We start from the raw sequence: 16,594 nt of genomic DNA on the forward strand, positions 1-16,594 counted from the left end.
ATTTTTTTCCCTCTGCTTGGTCTAAAAAAAGTAACCTTTACTGACTGCCACAATTTTTTTTCCTGATTTCTTATAGTGTTTCTTAAAGCCAGAAAGTTGCCATTTGAAATGATTTTAGTTTTGTGTCATGTCTGTGATCTGCTTTTTTTCTACAAAATTAAACAACTGAATGAACATCCTCCGAGGCCGGTGATTCCACAATTTTTGCCAGAGTTTGTAGATACAGTAGTGTTCAGAATAATAGTAGTGCTATGTGACTAAAAAGATTAATCCAGGTTTTGAGTATATTTCTTATTGTTACATGGGAAACAAGGTACCAGTAGATTCAGTAGATTCTCACAAATCCAACAAGACCAAGCATTCATGATAGGCACACTCTTAAGGCTATGAAATTCGGCTATTAGTAAAAAAAAAAAAAAAAAAAAAAAAAGTAGAAAAGGGGGTGTTCACAATAATAGTAGCATCTGCTGTTGACGCTCCAAACTCAAAACTGTTATGTTCAAACTGCTTTTTTTTTAGCAATCCTGTGAATCACTAAACTAGTATTTAGTTATATAACCACAGTTTGTCATGATTTCTTCACATCTGCGAGGCATTAATTTTGTTGGTTTGGAACCAAGATTTTGCTCGTGTACTGGTGTGCTTGTTGTCATTGTCTTGTTGAAACACCTATTTCAAGGGCATGTCCTCTTCATCATAAGGCAACATGACCTCTTCAAGTATTTTGACATATCCAAACTGATCCATGATACCTGGTATGTGATATATAGGCCCAACACCATAGTAGGAGAAACATGCCCATATCATGATGCTTGCACCACCGTGCTTCACTGTCAATTGTGGCTTGAATTCAGAGTTTGGGGGTCATCTCACAAACTGTCTACGGCCCTTGGACCCAAAAAGAACAATTTTACTCTCATCAGTCCACAAAATATTCCTCCATTTCTCTTTAGGCCACTTGATGTGTTCTTTGGCAAATTGTAACCTCTTCTGCACGTCTTTAATTTAACAGAGGGACTTTGCAGGGATTCTTGCAAATAAATTAGCTTCACACAGGCTTCTTCTAACTGTCCCAGCACTTACAGGTAACTCCAGACTGTTTTTGATCATCCTGGAGCTGATCAATGGGTGAGCCTTTGCCATTCTGGTTATTCTTCTATCCACTTTGATGGTTGTTTTCCCTTTTCTTCCACGCGTCTGTTTTTTTTGTCCATTTTAAAGCATTGGAGATCATTGTAGATGAACAGCCTATAATTTTTTGCACCTGCGTATAAGTTTTCCCCTCTCCAGTCAACTTTTTAATCAAACTACGCTGTTCTTCTGAACAATGTCTTGAACGTCCCATTTTCCTCAGGCTTTCAAAGAGAAAAGCATGTTCAACAGGTCCTGGCTTCATCCTTACATAGGGGACACCTGATTCACACCTGTTTGTTCCACAAAATTGCCGAACTCACTGACTGAATGCCACACTACTATTATTGTGAACACCCCCTTTTCTACTTTTTTTTTTTTTTACTAATTGCCCAATTTCATAGCCTTAAGAGTGTGCATATCATGAATGCTTGGTCTTGCTGGATTTGTGAGAATCTACTGAATCTACTGGTACCTTGTTCCCCATGTAACAATAACAAATATACTCAAAACCTGGATTAATCTTTTTAGTCACATAGCACTACTATTATTCTGAACACTACTGTATATATTTCAATATCTAGCATGCCAGTTATTGTTTATGAGGATAAGAATTGTCAATATAAGTATTTAATTCCATTGTGACTTTAATGTGTGTGCTGTGTACCACAAGTTCTCAAGAGATTTTTAAATGCATCACTGAATCAACATTGACTTGTTTGCGATCGTTTCTTCATCTGACTGGTGGAGCAGGTGGAAAACAGCAGTCAGCAGTGAACTGAGCCGAAGCCTGCGTCATGTTACACTGGTGCTATTTTAATTCAAAACAACACATTATGTCATTACTATAGAAATTGAAGCAATTATACAGAGGAGAGGGAGGAGGACAAGGATAATAATGCTGATGTGAACATCAATTATGTCCTTCCACATCCATACAGGTGGCATCCTGCAGGCACAGCAGTGCATCACAACCTCATTAAGGAGATACTCCACCCAAATCTATCTTTTCAGTATCAACCATCCACCCCCTGTAGATGTCAGAGGTAGGTTTAAAAGGCTTTATAGCTTACTCCTTCACCGCAAGTGACAGCTGCAGTCATCTTATCCATTAGAAAGGAGTTCAGTGACAAGGCAAAGGCACATCTTAAAATTTACCCAGTTTAGCGTTGCCATGGGCATCCTGACAACTTACATGTTGACACAATGTTCAAACATTTTTACCCAGAATTTATCTGGTTTCTTGTAAATGCAGAATAGTTGTTGTCTTGATGACTATACATAAAAGAATCCCATCACATGTGTTTTAGGCGTCTTGTTTTATCCCACTGATATAGTCTCACTGGCTATTACATTACGTACATACTAGTACAGGGTCGGTCTCCTTTTGCCCTCAGTACTCTCTTAGTTCTTTATGGTATAGATTTAAGAAGGTACTGTCAGCATTCCTTAGAGATTCTGGTGTATTGACACGACACCGTCGTCATGCCTTTGTCACACCATTACACCTCCAGCACCAGCCCAATAGTTTGATACAAGAGAGGATTTATCATGCTTTCATGTTGCTTATAGCAAATTCTCACCCTACCATCTTTGAGAAATGGAGAATCAGCAAATTCTACTTGTGAGAGGTGGGGATGGACTGGTTGCACACTATGATGGTTGACATCCAGGACCCAGGCCGGTTCTGTGGTGTGGTGAATGCAGCAACCACAACAGACCAGACTGACATCAGATTTGATTTGACTTGTTAATTCAAATCTGAAACCGTGCCCTACATCCAAGGTGCATTCAAATATGGAAACATTTCTTTTCAGTCTTCCACTGTCTAACTGTGGTGAGCTCAAGCAGACAGCAACCAAAGTTTCCTTTTCTTAACTAACAGTTGTCACACCTGGTGTGGTCTGCTGCTGCTGCTGTTGCTGCAGCCCAGCTGCTTCAAGGTTTGATGTGTTGTGTGCTCAGAGATTGTTTTCCATATGCTGTGGTTATTTGAATTACTGGTGTCTTTCTGTTAGCTTGAAGCAGCCTGGTCTTCTTGACCATCTCTTACATGGCTAAATGCAGTTCCTTTTTGGCTGATTAGATATTTGCTTTAAAGTGCAGCTGAACGTTCGTGTGGGTTTAAGTCCTTGTCCAATGCCTGCAGAACACAGCACTAGCCTCTTCATTCCCTCCTTATAGATGATAAGCCTAGGAGGAGACCCCAGTTTCCTTAATCTGGGCGAGGTCTATCCATTTTTGTGTCAATCATTCGGGGTCTTTTTTTTGTATCACCCTTTGTCTCACTCATGTCCAACTTGGAGGAGCCCTGATGAACAGCAGGACATGTTGGAGAGATTATATTTCACAGCTGGCTTGAAAATGCTTCGGGATCCCCAAGGAAGACTTAGAGGACTTGGTTGAGGAAAGGGAAGTATGGGATAAGCTGTTTAGCGTGCTGCAACAAGACCTGGATTCACAGCAGAAAATTAATGAATAAATACATACAACTGAACAGGTGTGCCAGATAAAGTGGACAATAAATGTAAAACCAATTTCTTTCTTAGCTGGTGGAACATTGGCAAACAGAGCAGCGTTGTGACTTGGATAAGCATGACTGGATGGAGGTAAGTCAACAAGTCAAATCTGGGAGTATTCACTGGTGCCACATGTTGCCATATACACCACACCAAAGAACTGCCCCGGGTCTTGGATATCAACCACCCAGGGAAACACTGAGGCACCTGTGTGCTAGATCCTGCCCTGAGAAATCTATCACATGGCCAAAATGTTAATTGTTGATTGTCCACTGCAGTGCGATTCCTAAGTCCAAACCTGAGATGGTTCATGGGGCTGACCAAAGATCTTCCTCTTGTATTGATGGGGTAAATCAGCCTCTGCAATATAAAAAAAAGGTGATATCCACCTCAGATCCTTGTGGTTCTCCAGAGGCTGTAAGATGAAATCTTGATAAATCCCACCCTCTTTCCCAAATCCCAAGTATGTTTCCCAGACAAATGCCCTGTTTCTCTTGGAATATATTATGTCACATCACAGAAGCTACATGTTCAAACTTCCATTTCAGTGTTGACCTTTGAAAATTTGACATGTATACTTGTTTCAAATATGCTGCACTCATCTTCTATAAAATGCACATATTAGCCCTGCAGAGTAAGCGACATGTAGCGTTCTGTCAAAATAATAAGACATTTGGTTGTAACCAGATGTTTTTGGGCTGAGGTCTTTTTGGAGGATCCTTGAGGTCCACTGGAATGACTTTGGATCAAATTAATGGTTACTTAGGGAGACTCAAAGGAGGAGTATCATTTACATTATGAAGCAGCAGATATTTTGGTCATATGGTGTTTCTGTGGGCATGATCCAGCATTCAGGTGCTTCATTTTGAGGACTCCAGCTGTAGCACATGTTTGGGTACTTTTGGAAAGTGAGGATAGACCAGTATCTCCCTGGGTGTTTGTCAGGACCCAGGTTGTTCCGTAGTGTGGTGGATGCAGCCACATGTGGTACAAGGAAAGGCTCTGATCTGACCTGCTTATTTGGGAAGATTAGCATCTTGAGATTGGTGCTTTGTGACTTTTTTGAAGTAGTAGTGGTAGTGTTTATAAACTTTCAAACTATTAAACAGTGGTCTGTCATTTTCTCTTAAGTTGGCTGCAGTCAAAGTATAGTAGTTCTCCACCACTGTTATTTGAAGAACAGAAGGAGGAATAAATCTTGGAGAATAACTGCATCCATAATTGGTGTCTTGTAAGCTCCAGTGTTTGTGTTTTTTTTTAATTAATGCTCCCTAATTAGTGCTCAACACTCAACTGTACTGGTTAATATGATGTAAGGTTGTGAAAGGTACTGTGAAAGCTGTAAAAAGAATATTTAAAATACATGGTTTGCTTGTTAAAGACGTTATAGCACCACAAATCCTTGACGTTGAGTACTACTGCGAGTTTGAAGTTCCATAAGCATTGATAGTCAACCAGTCTGGGTAATTTAAGTGCCAGGGACATCATTTAAAGCTTGCGTGCCCAGTTTTGATGCATGCTAACAGGCTACTAGGTAGTGGCTGGGTGAATAGTGATATGATTGTAGCTTTTAAGTTGACTAACAGTTTTACTCTTAATTTTTTTTAAGCTTAACATTTCATGCAACATTAATTAATTTTTCCAATATTTAAATAAGATTTTATGACAGAAAAAGTCAAGATGAGCAGATAGTATTATGTCTGTGCAGTCTTACTACTATGATGAATAAGATAGCTTTGCTGCTTTCTGCTTTGCATGCAGACCATTTTCCAGAAGGAGCTCCCTGCTCAGAGCTTCAGGGTTAACCAACCTTGAGCAAGGAGTGACACTTCATTTGGTCAGAAAGCAGTTTTCATGTTGTTGTTGTTGCAGCAGATTATATAGAACATAAAATATGTATTGAACATGTCACCATTTTTCCCAGTAAATATATTTCTTAAGGTGCTATTGACATGAGATTTTCACCAGATGTCAGTAACAACCCATGTAATGTACACATGCAAAGAAATCAAAACAAGTTGTGCAGAAATTAAGTTATGTGTAATAATGTGAAATGACACAGGAAAAGTAAGACCTAAAGAAAGGGAGATGCAAAAATGCATGGAAAGGCAAGATTTTAGCTGAAAATGTGAGTAATTAGAAAGCAGTCCTGCCCCTTGTCAGTGCAAATTAATATCAGCTGGTTCAGTCCCAACTGATGGCCTATATGAAGTTGTCTCATTACCAAGGTGTCACACAAGAAACATCTCATGATGGGTAAAACAAGGAGCTCTCTCAAGATCTTCGCAACTTTATTGTTGCAACACATACTGATGGCATCATCAAATATCTTCTGAATGTTCCAGTGAGCGCTATGGGGCCATAATCTGAAAGTGGAAAGAACATCATTTCACCATAAACTGGCCAGGAGCAGATACTCCTCCCAACAGACAAAAATTCAACTCTTTGGATGCCGTAATACACACCATGTTTGGAGGTCAAATGTCACTGCACATCGTCCCAAAAACACCACACCAATAGTGAGGTTTGACTGATCACAAACACACGCCCAAGGAAACTCTTAATTGGTTTCAGAGAATGAAAAGGATCCTGCTAGAATGGCCCACCCAATCATGACTTGACTTCAATTGAAAATCTATGGAAAGAACTAAAGGTCAGAGTTCATAGAAGAGGTCCATGGAACCTTCAGGATTTGAAGAATATTTGTTATGGTGAAAAACACCCAAAAGCAGAGATTAGGACTCAAATGCAGAAAAGCAGATCTTGAGTTCAAAAAAATATAACAATTTGTTGTGCAAGTAGTTGAAATGGGCAAACAGAAGGATCAGATGAACCAAGCACTGGAGGAGGGAGAGACGAGCCAGAGCGGTGTAGCAAAAGGTGGATTCCCAGATCAGGTAGCAACAGCAGCAGCATGGAGTGAACCAGAGCAGGACCAGGTGGCTGTGACAGAGCTGATTGAGCCCAAAAACTGAAACACAGAGACAAAAGTTAGTGGAGCAAAAATGGAGACATCAAGAGATCAAAAACACAGAACTGAGACCAGATACTCTGAAGGCAAACTGGTTTCCGGCATCTGAGTGGGTGAAGAGCCCAGGTATAAATACAGGTGAAGGTTGATTACAGGCAGGTGTGTCCAATTAGCCCTGTGACGAAGCCCAGAGAAACAGGAGGGGAGGGGGAATGAGGCATAGAGTGCCTTTATTGGAGAATGGCGTCAGCTGAGAACATGGCGCCATTTTGGGTTCAAGTGTGCTGAACTACTGAATGGACCTTTAATATTTTCAACATTTCTTAAAATCATTTAACTACATACAACAGCGCATCCAGGTACAGGTGCTGTCAAAATAAATATAAAAATAGTTAATCTATCAAATGTACATCATGCTGTAAATGCGGACGTTTCTGATCCATTTATCAACGTGCACGCTATATAATATGATGGGAGACGAAGGATTAAAAGCAGAAAAGTGTCAAATCACAGCCTTTTGTGTCTGATTTAACAGGTGCACCTCAGGCTGTGGCTCTGAGTCTGAGCACGGTTTGGAAAAAAAAAAACGGACTGGCTTTTAATCATCAAAAAAACAACAAAAAAACTACAACAACAACAAAAAAAACTCATGCAAGGGTCCCACATGCGAGGGGTTTAATGGAAATACATTGCGACCGGACGGGACATTTTATCCAATTTGAGCGAACATCTGCTGTACAAAATCTGTTATATACGGTGTTTATTACATGGAAAACAATAAAAAAAACTTTGGGACTTTTTTGTCCGGTGACTGCGAATATCTGGTTTATACGATGACGGTTTAGGTGAGTTTTACTGTACATGGGACTGAACAATAAATTTACCTCTCAAAACTTTGACGATGACGTCGGCTTCCATCCCACACAGCTGACTTTATTTTCCCAAATTTTTCTTTTGTTCGGATCTGAAGGAAATCTGTACATCTTGAAGCCCTTGTGTAGGGCTGCTCGATTATGGAAAAAATCAGTATCACGATTATTCAAACGATTATTTTTTTTTTTTAGTTACACAATGCATTTATTCAGCATTTCTCTCACTCTAAAAAAAAAAAATTGTTATAGACAATGTGTGCAAAACCTCCAAATTGAAAATGTACTGTACCTTACCTGTATAAAACATAAAATGAATAAAATAAATATTAAAAATATCATATTATATATTATTTTTCTGTTTTCCTCTCCCTTCCCTGTTGTCACTGACCAGTTGGTCAGTGTCTTTGGGCATCTCCCTGACTTGTGCTACTAGGACATAGTGCGGCTGCATTGTTTTTGTTTCAATTTATGTTCATTAGTTTGTGTCATCATTCCCTTGACCACGTCTCCTTATCTCTTTTTTGAGAAATTTATCCGTTCATTTATTGTTAAAATATAACATGAAACAGCTTTTTTAAAAATAATAAAATAGTTGCTGTTGAAAGAGTCTTTTATTTAGAAGCAGGTGATGTTATGCTGAAATCTCAGGACCAGATGAAGGTCTCTTCTGCAGCTTTGAACTCTGGTGGTGTTGCTGAAAAGCAGAGATGTTTTCTTTCAACTGGACTTCGTGGTGTTCAGCTCATCAATGGAAGTTTGGTTGTCTGCACAGCAAATGTTCCTGATTAGGACAAATAAAAATATTTCTTTAAATATAAAGAAACACTAAACAGTTTATATATAAAAAAGGGGAAAAACAATGGAAAAAAAAAAAGCCTGAAAAAATAAGTTATTTAAAGTTAAGCTTTTGTGTCTGAAAAAAGCTGTAGCTTTATTTGGTAAAAATAAAAAAGACAACCATTTACAAATTAAAGCGTACACTCAGATCAACTCTGCTAAAAGGCTAAGCTAATGTTAACCGATCATTAAACCTTCACAGCAGTTCAGTAAATGTCCCGTTTTATTTTTACGTTATTCTCACCTCGATAAAGCTGCAGAACTAAACTCCGTTGGGCAAACTGGGACTTCGCATATATCCAAAAAGTGGGAGATTTCGGACTGAGTGGGTTTGCTCCTTCACCCTGGCTGCCTGCCTCGCTCTGCCCAGGAATGATGCCTGAAGGCCGGCTTCTCCGTGCGGATTGGCTCGCTGTCGCGGTTCGATCGATATCCCACCAAGTCGTCAGTCCTCCCTCGGTCGGTGTCACTCCGAAAAGTAGCTGAAAAAAAAGCTTTTCCCAGCAGGGTGATGGGAGAATCGTTCTACTGCTGTTTTTTCAAGCTTTTTTTTGTGGTTCAGACGATGCAAATTCAAGAAGGCGATCGCTTAACTTTTTTCAGGTTGTGGAAACAGCAGAGTGTGACGTAGCCGCAATCTCTGCCCCCTTGCCGCTTCCGAAGCGACGCGTCTGACGTCATGCATCTTGGGACACGTTGACGGATTGGCCTGATGAAAGGCCCTTAAATCGTTTCACTCGATTATACGAGTTTGGAGATCATTTGATACAAATATCAACACCGCGATTGAAATTCGGTTAATTGCACAGCCCTACCCTTGTGTCTATTTGTGCATCCAAATGCACAGCAACCTGTTATTTTCAGCGAATTAATAAAAAAATAAAAATAAAAGAAATAGCTGGATTTACATGCAGACACATTAACAATGAATGATACTTTGAACCAAAGATGGCACCATGAGTCACATGACAGATTTGTTTTCGACTCGTCATGTCACCACTCAATCATCATAATCAAGGCACTCTAGTGAGGCAGACAGCTGAAGCACTACAGTAATTGTGTTCAATACTTTTTATCATTGTGGCCATCTTGAAAGTTTCGTATAAAGCCAGCTGAAATTTGCTATATGGGTAATAATCAACAAGCCCAAAACATATCAGACAGGAGTTGTGAAATTTTAAATTTTGACCTTGATATGACCCCTGGACTGTGATCATGCCCACTTTTCCAGGTGTCACCTTCAGTGATGCCAGTAACGCGTTACTTAGTAACGTGTTACTCTAATCCAACCACTTTTTTTAGTAACGAGTAATCTGACGCATTAATCTTTCCAAATCAGTAATCAGATTAAAGTTACTTCTCCAAGTCACTGTGCATTACTATTATTTTTGCATTGTGGGTTGATAGCAGCGTTAAACTTGGTCTGTGGGCAGGGGGTCGGGGTTCGACTGAACTGCCCACTTTAATCGAGCTGTGAACTTTTCATCCGCGGTTTTCTGCAGCAGCTACGACTCGTCGTCACCTCTTAAAGCACGGTGACAACAGCACACCTGCACTGAGCTTTACAAAGACATTTTTATGCTTTTTTTTCTCCTTTATTTAGAATTCTGAGCTGAGCTGCTCCATCTAAAACAGCTAAAACAGCTGATCCTCCACGACGCGTCACAACTAACATTATTTTCCACTCATATGCACCTAAACTCTCTTTCTGAGGACCACATGATGTGAAAACGCAATAAAACTTTCTTACCTGTAAATCTGGTCATGTTTTCTGCATAAATAAATGTTATCCATTCTTTGTGCTCAAACACCAAAGCAGGGGCGAATCCAGATGGAATGGGGGCGTGGGACAGGGATGTGCACCCCGCCCCAACGCCCCTAGATTAAAGGTCCAGTTTTGAAGCCTTTTTTTACTACAACTACTAATACTACTTATAATAATAATAATTTTGACAATTAAAATGTTTAGAGAGAATTTAAATGTTAGAAAAATATTAGAAAGAATTTAATAGTTACATTTATAAACAATGTAGGTTAGAAATTGCAGGTTTTACTGTTACAGTGCTGTCAACAGTTAAATATGAGGTCAAGAAAGAGGTCTTTATTTAACTTTTTATAAAACAAGTATTTATTTTCATTGAAGTCAAGAAAGGGTGACTATAAAGTGAGTTTTGGCAAAACAAGTATCATTGTCATGTTGAGGTGGCAGAGGGTTGTTGTAGGCAGCTGGGGAAAGTAACTAGTAATCTAACTTAGTTACTTTTACAATTGAGTAACCAGTAAAGTAACTAAGTTACTTTTTCAAGGAGTAATCAGTAATTGGATTACTTTTTCAAAGTAACTGTGGCAACACTGGTCACCTTAAACATTGTCTTCTCCGAAACTGCTTGAACAATGAATCCGAAACTTGGTGTGCATGTTCCTACGCACGAGGACACTTTGGTGGTGTCCTCGTGCGATTTCAAATATGGCCGCTATGGTGGCCATCTTGAAAGTCTTATATATTACCATTTGTTATCCATTTATACAGCAGTTGAGCTGAAAATTGCGACATGGGTAGTAATCAGCAAGCCCAAAATAAATGGGACCCCTGGACTGTGGCCACACCCACTTTCCCAGTTGTCACTAAATGCATCTTCTCAGAAATCGCTGGACCAATGAAGCTCAAACTAGGTGTGCATGTTCCTACCCATGAGGACACCAAAGTGTTTTTGAGGCATTCCAATCCAATTTCAAATATGGCCGCCATGGCGGCTGTCTTGAAAATCTAATATACAGCCATTTGTCAGCCATTTATGCAGCAAATGAGCTGAAAGTTGCTACATGGATAGTTATTATCAAGCCAAAAATAAATGGGACCCCTGGACTGTGGCCACAGCCACTTTTCCGGTTGTCACTAAATGCATCTTCTTGGAAATCGGTGGACCAATGAAGCTCTAACTAGGTGTGCATGTTCCTACCCATGAGGACACCAAAGTGTGTTTGAGGCATTCCAATCCAATTTCAAATATGGCTGCCATGGCGGCTGTCTTGAAAATCTGATATACAGCCATTTGTCAGCTATTTATGCAGCAGTTGAGCTGAAAGTTGCTACATGGGTAGGTATTATCAAGCCAAAATAATATTTGCGACGGGTTTTGCTAAATTTAAAATTTTGACCTTGATATGACCCCTGGACCGTGGCCACACCCACTTTTACAGTTTTCACTTTAAACATCATCTTCTCCAAAAACACTGAATCAGTGGCGCTGAAATTTGGTGTGCTTATTTGTGGTGTTCCGATCTAATTTCAAATATGGCTACCATGACGGCCATATTGAAAATCCCACCTAGAGCCATTGCCAGTTTTTAAAGATATTGAGCTGAAATTCGTACAAGGATAGCTAGTATGCAGCTTCAAAACATATCCGACAGGTTTTTCATTTTTTTTTTTTTTTTTTTTTTTTTTTTACCTTGATACGATCTTTGGAGTTTGGCCATGCCCACTTTTCTAGCTGAAACCGTGATGTCTTGTATCGTTCAGATGAGCTACAGTGCTCATGGCACAATTATCTGTTTTGGTTTCTTTGCATGTGTCGATTACCTGAGTTGTTACAAACATCTGGTGAAAATTTCTTGTCTGTGGGATGTCTAGGAGTGCATTTACTGAGAAAAATGGCCATGTGTTCAGTGCTTATTTTATCCGCTATAGCTAAATGATGGCTAGCCTATTTTGTGGTAATTGCTGCCATTTTCCCTCTGTGACCCTCTCATGCTCATTAGCACAGCAGTGATACTAGAAATGAGATAAATGAGTGTTGCACCAGTGATTCCCTATGTGTGACCGACAGTGAGTACACCATAACAAATTAAAATTTGCAAACATATTGATATTTGTGCCAGCAGTGGGTTGACAATTACTGAAGCAGGATTGTTGCTAGATATGGGCTTTCACTGACTTTCTGGAGAGATTCACTTATACCAGTAGTGACATTTATGTCTCTCTCTCCTCGGCGTTTAAGATAAAGAGATGCTTGGGAAGAACTTCTTGAGTAATGAGGTTGCTGAACAGATGTGATTGACAATGTTGATGCCTTTGCAGGACAACAAAGGTCCAAGTCTTTAGAGTCCTGGTACTTCTTGTCTTGCTGTGTGGTTGTGAAATGACAGCCAGATGTTGTTGGGACTAGGTCTTGTCGGAGGATCTTTGGGTACTCTTAGAAATTGTGTCAAATTAGAGATTAGTTGGAGAGACTTTGATGAGGGATATCGCTTGCATTGTGAGGGAACATCAGCTATAACATTTAGTGCATGCTTCTCTGAACATGATCCAGCACACAGGTGACTTAGATTACCCCAGCAACATAATCAAAAGGAATGCCCAGTTATCACTGAGCAATGACAGGTAGATGGCTACTTTAGGGATACATGCATGGAATGTTTCTGTGTAGGCTCTCAGTTGTCCAGGTGGTTTCCATAGTAGAGAAGCTTGAATCTTCGACTGGACTGGGTTGCTTGACGCGAGGACGTTTCGCTTCAAATCGCAGAAGCTTCCTCAGCTAAAATTCTTGCTCTGGAAGTCTGACTTCTGTCTGACTCTTGTAGAGAAGAATAAAACAGAAGCCAACAAAAGCTGGAGTTTTAAACCTAACCAGACCCCTCCTACTGAGAGGCAGACTGCTATAGGCTAGTGACTAAACAATAGCTCTAATTAGCAACTATTGTGCTCTAGTTAGCACACCTAATGACAGGACAGCTGTCCCTCTAATGATGGGATGGATGCCTTTCTGATGGCTCCCTTGATGACGTGAATGACTCATTACCATGAACAAAAGACTGAAACTCCTTTGACCTGAGTATCCCATTGTAAACGGGGGATAAAGCATGTCTCAGACCCCCTCCCCGGTTAAGGCTGGGTTTCAAACGTTTTACAAAGAATGCCTCCTTGACCCCTCTCTCAAACCATTTCTTCTCTCTGGCTAATATTTTAACTTCCTTGTCCTCAAACGTGTGGTTACTGTCTTTAAGGTGGAGATGAACCGCAGACTGAGGTCCACTGGCGCCCTCTCTGCAGTGCTGGTATAGCCTTTTGTGTAAAGGTTGCTTTGTTTCACCTATGTAGTGTTCGTTACAGTTTTCCTGACATCTGATAGAATACACTACATTGCTATGTGTGTAACTAGGGATCATGTCCTTAGGATGAACTAATTTCTGTCTCAAGGTCTCAGACAGCACAAAATCCCAGTTTACTTTAAACCGGTTAACACCTTGAGACAGAGGAGGGGTCTAGTTAGGTTTAAAACTCCAGCTTTTGTTGGCTTCTGTTTTATTCTTCTCTACAAGAGTCAGACAGAAGTCAGACTTCCAGAGCAAGAATTTTAGCTGAGGAAGCTTCTGCGATTTGAAGCGAAATGTCCTCGCGTCAAGCAACCCAGTCCAGTCGAAGATTCAAGCTTCTCTACCATGCATGGAATGGTTGTCTGCCTTGGTGGTTGCCATCCAGGATCCAAGGTGGGTTTGTAGTGTAGTGGTTGCAGTGACACGTGGCATGAGGGTCACTGGTTCGATCCCAAACCAAACAGGATAAATCTGGGTAATACTGTAGAATTGTTATGCTGCCAAGTTGCATTTAAGCAAGGGTTTCAATTCTCAGTCACTCCCAGCTGCTGTGGAACTGTGTGCATGTGAGTAGAGTGTATTTAAAAAACAGTTTTTCTCCTTTGCAAATTTGCCATGAATAGTACACAATAGTGAGCAGGCCTCTGCTTAAGACCTTCTATGACTCTGTTGTAGCCTCTGCTCTCCTCTGTGCTGTCGTCTGTTGGGCCCCGGGCAGCACAGAGTGGGAGAGAAAGAGACTGAATAAGCTGGTCAGGAAGTCCAGCTCTGTCCTGGGCTGTCCTCTGGACTCTCTGGAGGAGGTGGCTGAGACAAGGGTGTTAGCCAAGTTCAAATCCATCATGGACAACTCCTCTCACCCTCTGTACCGGACTGTAGTGGAGCTGAGTAGCTTCTTCAGTGACATACTGAGGCACCCTCAGTGCAAGAAGGAACGATACCGCAGGTCGTTCCTTCCTGCTGCTGTCAGACTCTGTGAAATAACCACATGCAGTAATATGTCCACAAATCATGTGCAGTAACAACTTGGTTGCAAATCCCAGCACTAGTGTCACCTTATCACATCTAAATTCCACTTCACATATTGTAAATATGATGCTCCTATTTTTTTCAATTCCAATCATGTTTATATATGCATATGTACTTATATATGTACGTATGTAAGTAAGTCCCTTCGGCTGCTCCCTTGTTTTGCACTCGGGGTCGCCACAGCAAATCCAAGGTGGATCTGCATGTTGATTTGGCACAGGTTTTACGCCGGATGCCCTTCCTGACGCAACTCCACATTACATGGAGAAATGTGGCAGGAGTGGGATTTGAACCCAGAACCTTCCGAACTGAAACCAAGCGCATTAACCACTTGGCCACCACCCCTGCTCATATATGTATGTATGTATGTATATATATATATATATATATATATATATATATTTCTACCTCATTTGCTTATTTTATTGTATTGTTACAAGTATTATTATTATTGCTTATCCTTGCACACACTGTTTGATGCACATTTTCCTCTGCCCGCACCCATCTTGTGTATTTTTTTAAGAGCTGATGTAACATGTGAATTTCTCCACTGTGAGATCAATAAAGTCTTATCTTATCTTAGTACAATATGAATACAATTATGCAAGCAGTATCTTTGACTATTTTGAAAAATGATGGAACCTAGATTCAGTTAACTTCTTTAATTCACTATGATTCACTTCGATTAAATGAACTAATTTTAAGGACTATTGTATATAACTGTATACAGAAAGAAATTTGCAAGTATTTTCATTCTCATACTTGTTCCATCTCCAGATGGCATCTGGTTTCTAAAGGGGAAGAAAGATGAAAGTGTGCATACACACTTTGATTATCTTTAGCTGCATGCCAATTTGTTTGTTTTTCTTTGGTAAACTTTCAGTATGGATTCCACGCAATTATATAAATGATGCTGTGGGTGGGAGAGGCATTTATAAGCCAAGATAGGATTTTCTTGGGGCTATACAATAGCAGTAGAGCACTTGGCTCGGTCAGATAGGAGATGGGCTGCCAATACATAAGCTGGGGTTCAGTTCCAGCTCTGGGCTTCAGGGTATATGTCTGTGTTCTTGGACGAGACACTTCATTTGCATTGTCCCAGTCCACCCAGCTGTAAATGGATAACGCCTTGGCTGGGGAAGTAGCCTGTGATGGACTGGTGTCTCATCCAGGGGGAAATTGCAGTCTCTCATCTGCTTCATGCTGTGGTATCCAGGCATAAGAACTGGCCCAATGGGCCTCAGGACCTATATGGCACTCAAGAGACTTGAGATATGTCTTTACACTGTAGAAGTCCTATATAGGCCCATGCAGACCTATATATTACTGGTGCTTATCCATGGATCTGAAGTGCATCAGTCTGAAAAGAGTAGAATAAAAACATTACATGCATTTAAATATGTTTAACTGTTGTGTAATTGTGGTAAGAAAATAATTTAAAAATTATCAGATTATTGTTACTCTTGTCCAATTCTACACTTCATAAGTAAGTACACAACCCTCATATAATTTATGTGTCAGACCACTGTATTGAGAAAATTAAGTCTGCCATGCTGTGCTATCTTGACTAGATCACTTAACATATGGACAGACAAACTGCACACTCCGACTTTGGTGGATGCATTAGTGCTAATAGAATAAGTAAGAGGGATGATTGACAGGTTTTGAGCCTGACCCAGTAAAAGTTGGGATGTGGTTCTCTTTACATTCTGAGAAACCAACATTTCTTGAGAATTTCAAGAAATGCAGAGTGTGACTGGGAATATTGGTAGCCCAACTCCTTCTCCCACTGCCCACCTGCTGTGCTGATGATCGATCCATCTGTCTGTATTACAAGTGCAAAAATCTTTTTGCGGCCGAAATGCCTCACCTTTCAAGTTTTTGAATACAGTACCAATCAATCACTGTCACTGTAGAGAAATATGAATTGGATTGCCTGCCATTCCTGTCAGACAGTGACAGAAGATATTGTCCTTTGACATAGCCACCACACGAGATGAGAAAAAATACCTGTGGTATCTCCATTTGTACTTGTAAATATTTTCAGCATGCTGCACAAACAGTAGGTCATTATCAGTGGTTTTTGTTTTGGAGGGAGCTTTGGTTCAGTTTGTAAGCTTACTGAGATAGAATTAGGA

This window comes from Thalassophryne amazonica, chromosome 5 (assembly GCF_902500255.1).
Source record: "Thalassophryne amazonica chromosome 5, fThaAma1.1, whole genome shotgun sequence".
Taxonomy (NCBI): Eukaryota; Metazoa; Chordata; class Actinopteri; order Batrachoidiformes; family Batrachoididae; genus Thalassophryne; species Thalassophryne amazonica.